At 31.9% G+C, this 10,252-nt stretch overlaps 1 pseudogene; it reads left to right on the top strand.

Annotated features, from left to right (window-relative positions):
* Positions 1-2,750: 2,750 nt before the first annotated feature.
* LOC122269367 (U4 spliceosomal RNA) lies at positions 2,751-2,883 on the top strand (annotated as a pseudogene).
* The last annotated feature ends 7,369 nt before the right edge of the window (positions 2,884-10,252 follow it).

Genomic DNA, 10,252 nt, shown 5'->3' on the forward strand with positions numbered 1-10,252 from the left:
CTTGGGCTCTGGGGTGCAGGAGCATATGTTCCGGTTAGGTGGTCAGCCGAACGCGGAACCCCCAGTGTTAGTTCCCAAGCATGCTTGGTACTCATTTTATCGACCCACTGAAGGGATGAAAGGCTGAGTCGGCCTTGCCCGGCCCAAGGATCGAACCAAGGACCTGTGGCACGACTGCGCGAAGCGCTACCGCTCAGCCACCGGGCGTCTAACCTTGGTCTAACAATCAACAAATAGCTCACTTGGAAGGACCACGTTTCTAACATTAAGAGCAAGGTTGCTGCTCAATCCTACTTAAAATGCACTTGTCCTGTTAAAGCAGTAGCCTTGTAACTCAATATAACAATAACTGTTCTGTGAGAAAGACAGTACCTATTTTTCTGTTTCTGTCCCGCATCCGCCAGCCTTTCTCTGTATGTTGTGGAGTTGGAGATGGTTTTACACGCGCGAAAACTATCAGTATATAACTACAGATATGTAAAAGTACCGTCGCCTATTACTATTAGCCACTGTATAATTTCAACTGTTGTGTTACTTTTACTAACATTTACTAATACACGCTTTCTTGATATTCATCATAGTTGCTATTTGAAATTCATTTTTTTCCGTTTGGTAATATTATAAGGGAAGAAAAATTATAACATGTGATCAGAAAATTTAATGTAAAGCGGTAGTTAGATTATTTTACTTCTGTGAGAAATAAAATCGTGTGTTAAATGTACAGCGCAATTTTTACTACCTTGGAAAAACTCTAATACAAATAAATACTATTTAATTCATAAAGAATATAAATATTTCAGTTTATAGATGAATATTAGTAAAACTTATTTATTGAAAAATACTTCTTTTTTATTACTTCTATTTGAAGCAGTATTTAAATAGATGTACTCGTTTATTAAAAAATTATTAAAGAATAATGTTACAATAAATTACTAATTACTAACTTTACGTGAATTTAAGCCTATTTTATATTGTAAATTTCTATTTAAATAAATCACTTAATGTTTTCCCTCATAAATTGTATTATTTGCAATAAAGTCATAAAATTATAAAAAAATTAATTTAATTTCACAAAAGTAGCATTTATAAATATATCAACTCATACGGCATTCCTTTATCACTATCTAATTTAAACCTATCCTCTCATGGTATATGCCAGAGGTGGCCAACCTGCTGCTCTTTGAAGGATTATTTGTGGCTCTCCATAAATGCTTCCGAGTTCCCTTTTCATTTTTGTACTATTATATTTTAGAAAAATTATTATCGTTCCTTAACGAATCGACAGATATCGCGGACATTCCACAATTGGCAGTTTTTATACATTTTCTTTCACCTGACTTCGTCGTTAACAAAGAATTATTAGATTTAATAGCACTTCAAGAGTCAACCCACGTTTCGATATTAAAAATGCATTAGATTCCATAATAAAAACTTTTGATATGCTTCTTATCAAACTTGTAAGCATTGCAACTGATGGAGCTCCGGCAATGCTGGGTAAAAAAAATTAGTCTTATTGGGTATTTTAAGAGATGATTCTCAAATTCCACAATTCATACCGATTCACTGCATAATTCACCGAGAACATCTCGTTACAAAATATTTAAAATATTCTGATGTTATGAAAACAGTGTTACACATTGTAAATTACATTCGCTCCAATGCAAAAAATCATCGACAATTCAAAAATTTCCTTAAAGAATTAAAGGACAAAGAACTTCCAAATGACATTAATTTCTTTTGCATTGTTAGATGGTTATCTAGCTACAATGTATTAAATTGTTTTGTAGATTTGTTTGATCCGATAACTGCAAAATGGTTCGACTATCAAGGAGCGTGGCCACCCCTGGAATAAATAATGGATATATTTAAATTTAAGCGATTAAGTATCTACCACCTTAAATAAAAATATATATAATATATATACTTTAAAATCTACGCTGAAGAATATAGAACTCAACACTTATCCAATTAACTGAAGTATTTGCTAATCATTTTCAATGGTGGTAGGTACAATGAAAATAAAAAATTCATATTAATATTTGAAGTTTGGTTGTTGATGTATATTCTACCCTGCGCAGACTACTTATAAAATGCCGTGTGAAAGCTCTCTGGTGTAGGGAGGTGATAGTTGTCCCCCTCCACACGGTTTTTTATAGGTACTCCGATCAGACCATTGTGAAGGATATCCACTTCTTTTTCTTTCTTTATTTCGCAAAAACTGGGCACCTGGCCCGCGCAGCGACCCCTATCCCATACATCATGAAATAATATTATATACATTGATTTAAAGACATTTTGATTTCCGCAACAGTATGGCAGCTATTTCTAAAAGTCAAGAGCTTTGCTTGCTGAATTAAAACATTTTGCTCTACAATCAATTTAAAGATGGTTATTATATACAGGCATGATTTCAAAATATTCATTGGTACTTATTTACAGACATAATTGGAGATATATACATTACAGGATATCCACTTCTCCGAACGAGTCATTTAATACAAAATCTAGTTAAAATAAGAAAGTGGTAGCAAATATATGATTAAATTTTTTTTAATTTATGAATATTATTGGTTTGCCTTATTCACTTGTCAACCACTACAGATTCAATTCTCAAATATATATAATAAATTTCTCTTACTTAGTTTTATAAAAGGTTTTGGGTTCCTGCGCACAACTGGAACACTTTTTAAATAGTCTGCGCGGACTACTTACAAATGACCGTGTGGAGGCTTTTTGATGTAGGAGGTGATGGCCTCGCACACAAATGCAGTGTCGTAGCTTACCGAGACGTGACTATGGCTAGTTGAAAACTTTTCCCAATATCCCGCCATGTCGATGTGAAAAACCGCCGGCACAGGCAATTTTTGGGAACCTCTTCGGTGGTTTATTACTTAAAGAGTAAGAATATTATGTAAAAGTCTCACTTTGACTGAATTCACTTATGAATAAATATGTTTTTTGATCGAGCTGATTGTTTTGCAGTTTAATTTTTTCTTAACTTAACACGTTAAGGCCGGGAAAAGTGAAAATACTGCTACGGTAAAAGAGAAAATACTGGTGGAAGAACTATTTCAATATTAGATAATATTCTGGAGGAGTTCATCTATTCTCAACAATAACAATTCACAGTAAGGAAATTTATCACGACGAAGAAGCAATTCAATATAAAAATTGCATACGTTAAAAACAATTGGTAGTTAGGGAATTTTATTTTTCCCGGAAAAAAAACAAAAAAGCGAAATTTATTTTTACCAGTTTTTACTCCGGTGTCCTGCCAAGATGAGAAAATCTAGCGTGACCCACCAGTGGGTCACCCCGACGTGAACGCGTTAAAGCCAGTAGCATATTTTCCAACTTTTTCCGATTTGTCTGAATACTTAGAATAGTAGTAAATTTTATGGTGTCATACTTTATTGATCTCACGGTCTTATTTTAATACTTATCCGTCTATTTCATAAGTATGAAGCACGAATTTTGCATTTCCTGCTTTCAAATTTGAAGTAATTTTTTTTTTTTTTATTGTTCTCGTAATTTAAGTACTTATAAAACTTTGCAACAGGCTGAATGAGATGATTCTGCCTGCCACTAGTAGCCCGCGAACAAGTTCAAGGCACCTGTGTAAAGTTACGAGTAGAAAGTAAGCGTTACGTTGAATAATATATCCAAATATATGCATAGACAGCCATAAAAGTAACGCCTATTGTTACTCTCGCCCTTCTCGGAATTTGGGTAATTTTGCAAAACGGTTCATTAGGTTGAAAAAATGTAATTTTTCTTAAAACTTTCCAATGATGATTTGAAAAGAATTGCAGATTTCTATTACATAACTCCAAGGAGGAAAGATTTTTAATAGCTTTGGACCCTTTGACATTGGCATCGTAGTAACACCGTCAATTGTTGAGTACGCGTAATTTCCGTGTATAGCCAAAACAATCAGATCTATGATTTTAGTCTTGATTTTCTAATTAATTAAGTTGCGTCTAGTCTAAATCCGTATGCGTACCTGCCAAGTTTTACACTTTTCAAATAGGTGTTTTCCCAGTGGCAGGGTAAAGTCAATGAAATTCAGATTTATGTTGGTTTTCGAAAAAATTTAGCTAGCAATTACAGACAAGACACTTACAGAAGATTAGAGAAAGACTGTTATATGGGTCTGGTTCATTTCATCGACAATAACTTTATCGACAGGCATTTCCATCGATACCAATTCATCGACAGACCATTTCATCGACTAGGTCATTTCGTCGACAGGAACATTACAACAACAGAGTCATTATATCGACAGGGTCATTTCGTCCTTAGGGTCATTTCGTCGACACGGTCATTTCATCGACAGGGTCATATCGTTGTCAAGATTATTGCGTCGACAGAGTCATTTTATCGACAGTGTTATTTCATCGATATGAACATTTCGTCGATTGTGTCATGCGTAATTTTGAAACTATTCCATAGATTTTATCTAAATATTTTCATTATTAATTAGAAAAATACTTTTATTTAATTCTTGTACTAAAGCAAAATTCCGTATTGTTGTGTATTGTTCCAATTGCAATAAAAGAAATATTTTTTTCTTTTAAAAAACTCATATCGGCCTTTACTTTAGTTGTCCATTCACTTAAATAGACGAAACTTTTGCGAGTTCTTGTTGTATTTTTGAAGTTACTTATTTCGCAGATAAATTGTTTATTTTTTAAACCGCTTGTATTTGTGTTGATTAGCATCCCAAAAGGACTTGCTATAACGACTGAAAGTGATTCGTGATATAGTAAGTGAATAGAGGGGGGAGATGAATAAGTAAAAACAAGACAATGAATAAATGAATCTAAATTAGAAAAAGTAAATTAGGGAACAATGATATAATTTCGGAACTGAAAATTATATTTCAATTTCGCCTTTCAAATAAGTTGATAGGTAGTTGAGAAGCGCTACGGTTCATGTGTCAAAATTTACTTTTCTATACCGAAATTGTAATAAATCAACGCTTGTTTTCAGGATGGGTAGGGATTGCCTTCATAACATTACTAAGCATGAGATCCGGACCGTTGTCAACGGTTGATATAGTGTGACGTCAGCAATCAAATTATTTTTGATATCAAATCAATTTTTAAAAAATTATGATATCCTTAGAATAAAAAGTAATAAAAATATATTAAAATGAAAATTTCGAAACTATTTCAGGGAGGGGGGAAGCAAAATTTCTGCTGTATAAATTTTCAATATTTTTAAATATATTTTATTAATACCATAGACTTCAGTGTAATGAAAACCAATGAAAATAATCATAGGCCTTAAATAATTATATCTGCATAAGTGAACTGATTCACATGGTATCTCGAGAGTACATTTTTAAAAAAAATTGTTTCGAAACATGTAAGGGAGTATTTACTTGAGGTTAGAGTAGACAAATGGAATATTTCTCATATTTTAACTTTCAAAAATTACCTGTTTTCAAATAAAGAAGGAAAAAAAATTTGCCTTTTTATAAGTAGTTGCAAGACAAAGCACAAAATTGTTAAACTTCAAATCGAGGAAGAAAAAAAATCTTAGTTTTTCATGGTGGAAAAGTAATTTTTTAATGCAATGGATAATGAACTAAATAATCGAACTTAGTCTTAGTTTCTTTAACACTATTAGATACTATTTCGAACACTATTTCGAAAAACTATAGGAATGCAAACATGAGGTTGAGGTATTTACCAGATATTCCGCATAGACTGCAGATCTCAAAAGTTCCCACCACAACTATCTAAACAAGCATGTTGAATGGGATAGGGGCCGCTGAGCGGCCTAGGTGCGCAGCTCAAAAATCAAGACGAGACAAGGATGTTTAAGTTCTATACACATTGTCAAAAGTGCAACAACTGTTTGGTTAAAACAACAAATTCGATTGGAAAGATCAGATCAATAAATCACAAGTACACAGTTTGTCTCAAATTGCAAATTCCAGACCTCTTGCGCGGAGCAGGAGCCCAGCTCAACAATCAATACAAGCTATTTACCGAGAAGAAGCTTGTAAACTCCTATTATATTTAAAGTACTACTTACCGGGCCAAAAATGATTAGAAACACAGGCGTAACGTTGCAAGCATATTAGGTGTTTGCTCTTCACAAAATATACTTTTTTTATGGATAGTGAATTTTTTAAATTATAAAACTAATAAATAAACGATGAATTAATTCCTTTTTATTTGTAGGATTTAAACTAGACACATTTTGTTTAACAGAAAATGAACAAAATATTAAACCCTGAATTTAAACGTAAGAATAAATAACTATTATTGCTTAAAAAAAAAGAAATGAAAAAGCTTTCAATTAACTCTCATATTCATATGTGGTGGTTATCTTAGCGTCAGCCCCGACAGGGGCTCTAACTAGTTCTCTTTCAATTAAAATTTCGACCACTTTTTGACTAGTTCAAATGCTCAAATTTTTAACTGGTTTTCTGCAGAGGATGAAAACACAATTTTCAAACACTGTCTATAAGCAGAATTTTTCGTTATTCAAAATTATGATTATTTTTGGCCTGAACAAGCCAGAAGACTCAAAACTAAAGTGTAGAAAAAATTAAAATGAAAATATATATACATTTAAAAAATCAAGTTTGTTCAGTGGACTAAAAATGGGAAAATAAATTTTTATAAATTTTCGTGTATAACAAAAACCTTTAGGGCAAAATGTCACAATAAACTTCTATCAACATTTAAAGCACCACTTGTTTCGTTTTGGTGACAAAAATTAACATTTATCTTTCTTTTTTTTAGTACGCTTATTAAACATGATGTTCAAAAACATTTCAATTTCCAATTACACTTTTGTGAAAAGAACTCTCCTTCGTGCTGTGCTTTTAAATATATACTATCATTGCAAATTTTATTACTTTGAATCAATTTTTATTCTCTAGCAAATAGAAAAGACAAACATTTTAATATTTAGGTAAAAAATAAGTTTGCTAAACTTATTTTTAATTAATCATTAATGAGAATAAAATCAGATGCATATGGACAACTCGCCTCAATGATAAAATCAATCAATTTATTTGTCAGTTAATTTATTTGTTATATCGTAATTATTTGCGTTTTTTTTCTTAATATTTTAAATCCTAAAAACCAATCAGATTTCCTCCCCTCCTTCGATTGAAACCATTTTTCACACGATCATTTCGATTGCATCGCATAACGAGAATGTAGAGTCACTTTGAATTTTTTTTTTTTTTTTACCATTAACAATGTCTATTTTATAAGGTAAAAAAAAGAAAAAAATATTATGCATTTTTGGGGAACACATAGGATAAAGCGAAACTATTAAACATCTTTATCTGACTTGAGCTTGTCAGATATGTGGCACCTCTGCATATGTTGCATTTTGTACCATGCTCCAAGCCCAATTTTTCCTATTTCCATTGTCTTGGGTCGCCTACTTCTTTTATATAGTCTGACAGTCCCTTAATGGAATTAAGGTGAAGCTCTTTAAGATATGGTTTGCCTAGGGTAGTGAGGCGCGTAAGGGAGAGGGCATCATACTCGTATAGGAAACATTAAAACGTTATAAATAATTAATTAAATAAGAAATAAAATAAACTGGAAATGCAAGAACAAGATTTTTGTTTCAAATAATATTTCATTTAAATTCCACAAGAATTGTCAGTAACTTCCCTTTTCAGCAGCATAGCTGACAAAGACATGAGAAAGAGGTTTAGAACAAAATTTTTCGTAAATAATATTTGGCAATAAGTTTTCTAAGTTGTAATTTCATTTTATTTTTCTCCACTTGCATTTTTTCAGCATTTTTATATTCCACCCCTTGCTAACTTCGCTCACCAACCCTCGTAATAGCCACTCATACATCTTAGTTTGTTTTTCCCTATATCGGTATTTCTTTAAAGAGAAAATATATAATTATGTAAATTATATGCAAGAAAATTTTGTTAATATGTCAATAGTAATAAAATAAATAATTACTTGCATATGAAAAAAATCGACTAGGCTTGAAAAAATAAATATATAAATATAGGAAATATCTAATTTTTGAAAAAACAAGAAGTAATTTTGCTAGCTAACTACGTCAAAGATTTGTGTTCTTCTGATTAAATTCTTTGTAATCACCACCATTGTTATCATTGTTACAATTTGCTAATTTTTTTTTCTTTTTTTTTTTTTTTTTTTTCTTCTTTTTTTTANGCCAAGATTTTAGACTGTATTAATGCGAATTACTCATTGTGGGGGGAACATTATATAAGAGCAATTTTCTTTTTATCGACAAAGAAATTTAGCCGCTGAAGTGGTCTCTTAAGAAAAAGACCTTGTCAATGAAATGAACTATCGACGAAGTGCTTTCACTATCTTTCAGATTTATTATATACTCTCTCTTTTTTCTTGCTAAGTTCTCCCTACATTTACTCCCTACATCAAGAATCATTCACAATAGTTGTTGCAATTGCTTTTGTGATGCCAATCTAACAATACTGCACATTAAAAATAAATATTAGAAATAAATGTGTTAAATATGACGGGAAAAAAATTATGCAAAATACTACTTAAATATGTAAAATGTAATTAGAACACCAAATGTCAAAAAGGTTTCGTTTTTGCAACGTGATGTAAAAAGAGGAGTAGGCAATTTTTAAATAAAATGCTTCTTTTCTGGAAACTTCAACATACTATAAAGATTTTGCATCAGGCTAGGTTTAAAAAATTTCAACACAAATATACTAAATTGCAAAGAAGTGCAGGGAGCATAACGTCTAATCAAAAAATATTTAAAAAATAGTTTCAAAATTACGCATAACGTTGCCTACGAAATAACTTTTTCTATAAATTGTCGACGAAAATAAGCCTGTCAACGAAAGAGCCTGTCGACTAAGCAACCCTGTTGATGAAATAACCCTGTCGGCGAAATGACCATGTCGTGGAAATGATACCGTCGATGAAATGATCCTGCGGATGAAATAGCCCATTCGTCGAAATGACTTGTCGATGAAATAACCCTGCCGACGAAATGACCTAGTCGATGAAACGGTCTGTTGATGAAGTGATTGTCGCTGTAATGAATGCGACCCTTTTATATATATATGCTTAAATTTTTCAAATGCAATTGTGGTGTAAATAATTTTAAACCATATTTATTTGATAATGAATAAAATGTGATTCTATATATTTTGCCACTACGTTAAATATGAAAATAAAATCTTCCTGTAAAACTAAAAGAATTGGCATATATACGAATATTCAGTGATGATTCGTCAGGTTCTTTTATCACATTTAAAAGATCCCCTCGTCTCGCAGCGTTTGCTTGCGCTTGAGAAAGGTGGGAGCGTTTTGTAGTTATTTACCGTTTTTTTTAAAAATTATTTTGGCGTGTTCGGAGCAGTTGGCATATCTTCAAAATGCCTATCCATGCCATTATTTTATTTCTTTTAGTTACGTCAGATCAAGTGATCCAATAAAAGTTCATCAGGGCAGGTACAGGGCAATCAAAACTATTCGAAGTCGATTTCAAGTACTTACATTTTTCAATTGACTGTTCACCTATTAAGTATAGGAACAAAGTTTATAAAAATAAATCAAAGGTCATTTAAATGCTTTCGTGGGTTTAAGGAATCGTGGGAAATTAACCCGTTTTGTCCCGAATTTATATATTGAAATGATACAAAAAGTGGTTTTATGGAAAAAGAGGTAAAATACATTATCGAAATTAATTGGTTTTTCTACAGTTAAAGCAATCAAGAAGTCTTTGATAGATCAAAAAATACTTATTCCTTATAATTCTAGATCTAATCAGAAATAACTAAATCATTGTGGTATCTGAGAATTTTTTAATTCAACCAGATAAATGAAAATACTGAAAAAAGTTTCCCACCACAATGAATGTCTTTGAAAAAAGGAACTGTCCTAACTATATGACGCTGGGCGTTAACCGGTTTACTGGAACCTGGGTCTGTCCACGAGCGATTAATCCTCACTTCGGCCGGATCACGCTATTGGTCGAAAATGACATCACTGTTTGGGGGCAGGGAGATGGTGGCTATTGGCTGGTGTTTGCATGATTTTGGCGACAAATTTCGTATTCACACATGCTCGCTTAGAATTCATTCCTTCTTTTATCTTTTACAGTTATAAAGTAACAAAAATTGAAATAAATAAAAGCTCAAATTTACTAATACATCGTAATTTAGTTGTGTTATGAATAATTTTAAAAACTTCATAATCAAGCAACATGTAAATTTAGTTTAAAGTAATGACCAAAATTCTGGGCT

The sequence above is a fragment of the Parasteatoda tepidariorum genome, chromosome 6, assembly GCF_043381705.1.
Source record: "Parasteatoda tepidariorum isolate YZ-2023 chromosome 6, CAS_Ptep_4.0, whole genome shotgun sequence".
In the NCBI taxonomy this organism is placed as follows: domain Eukaryota; kingdom Metazoa; phylum Arthropoda; class Arachnida; order Araneae; family Theridiidae; genus Parasteatoda; species Parasteatoda tepidariorum.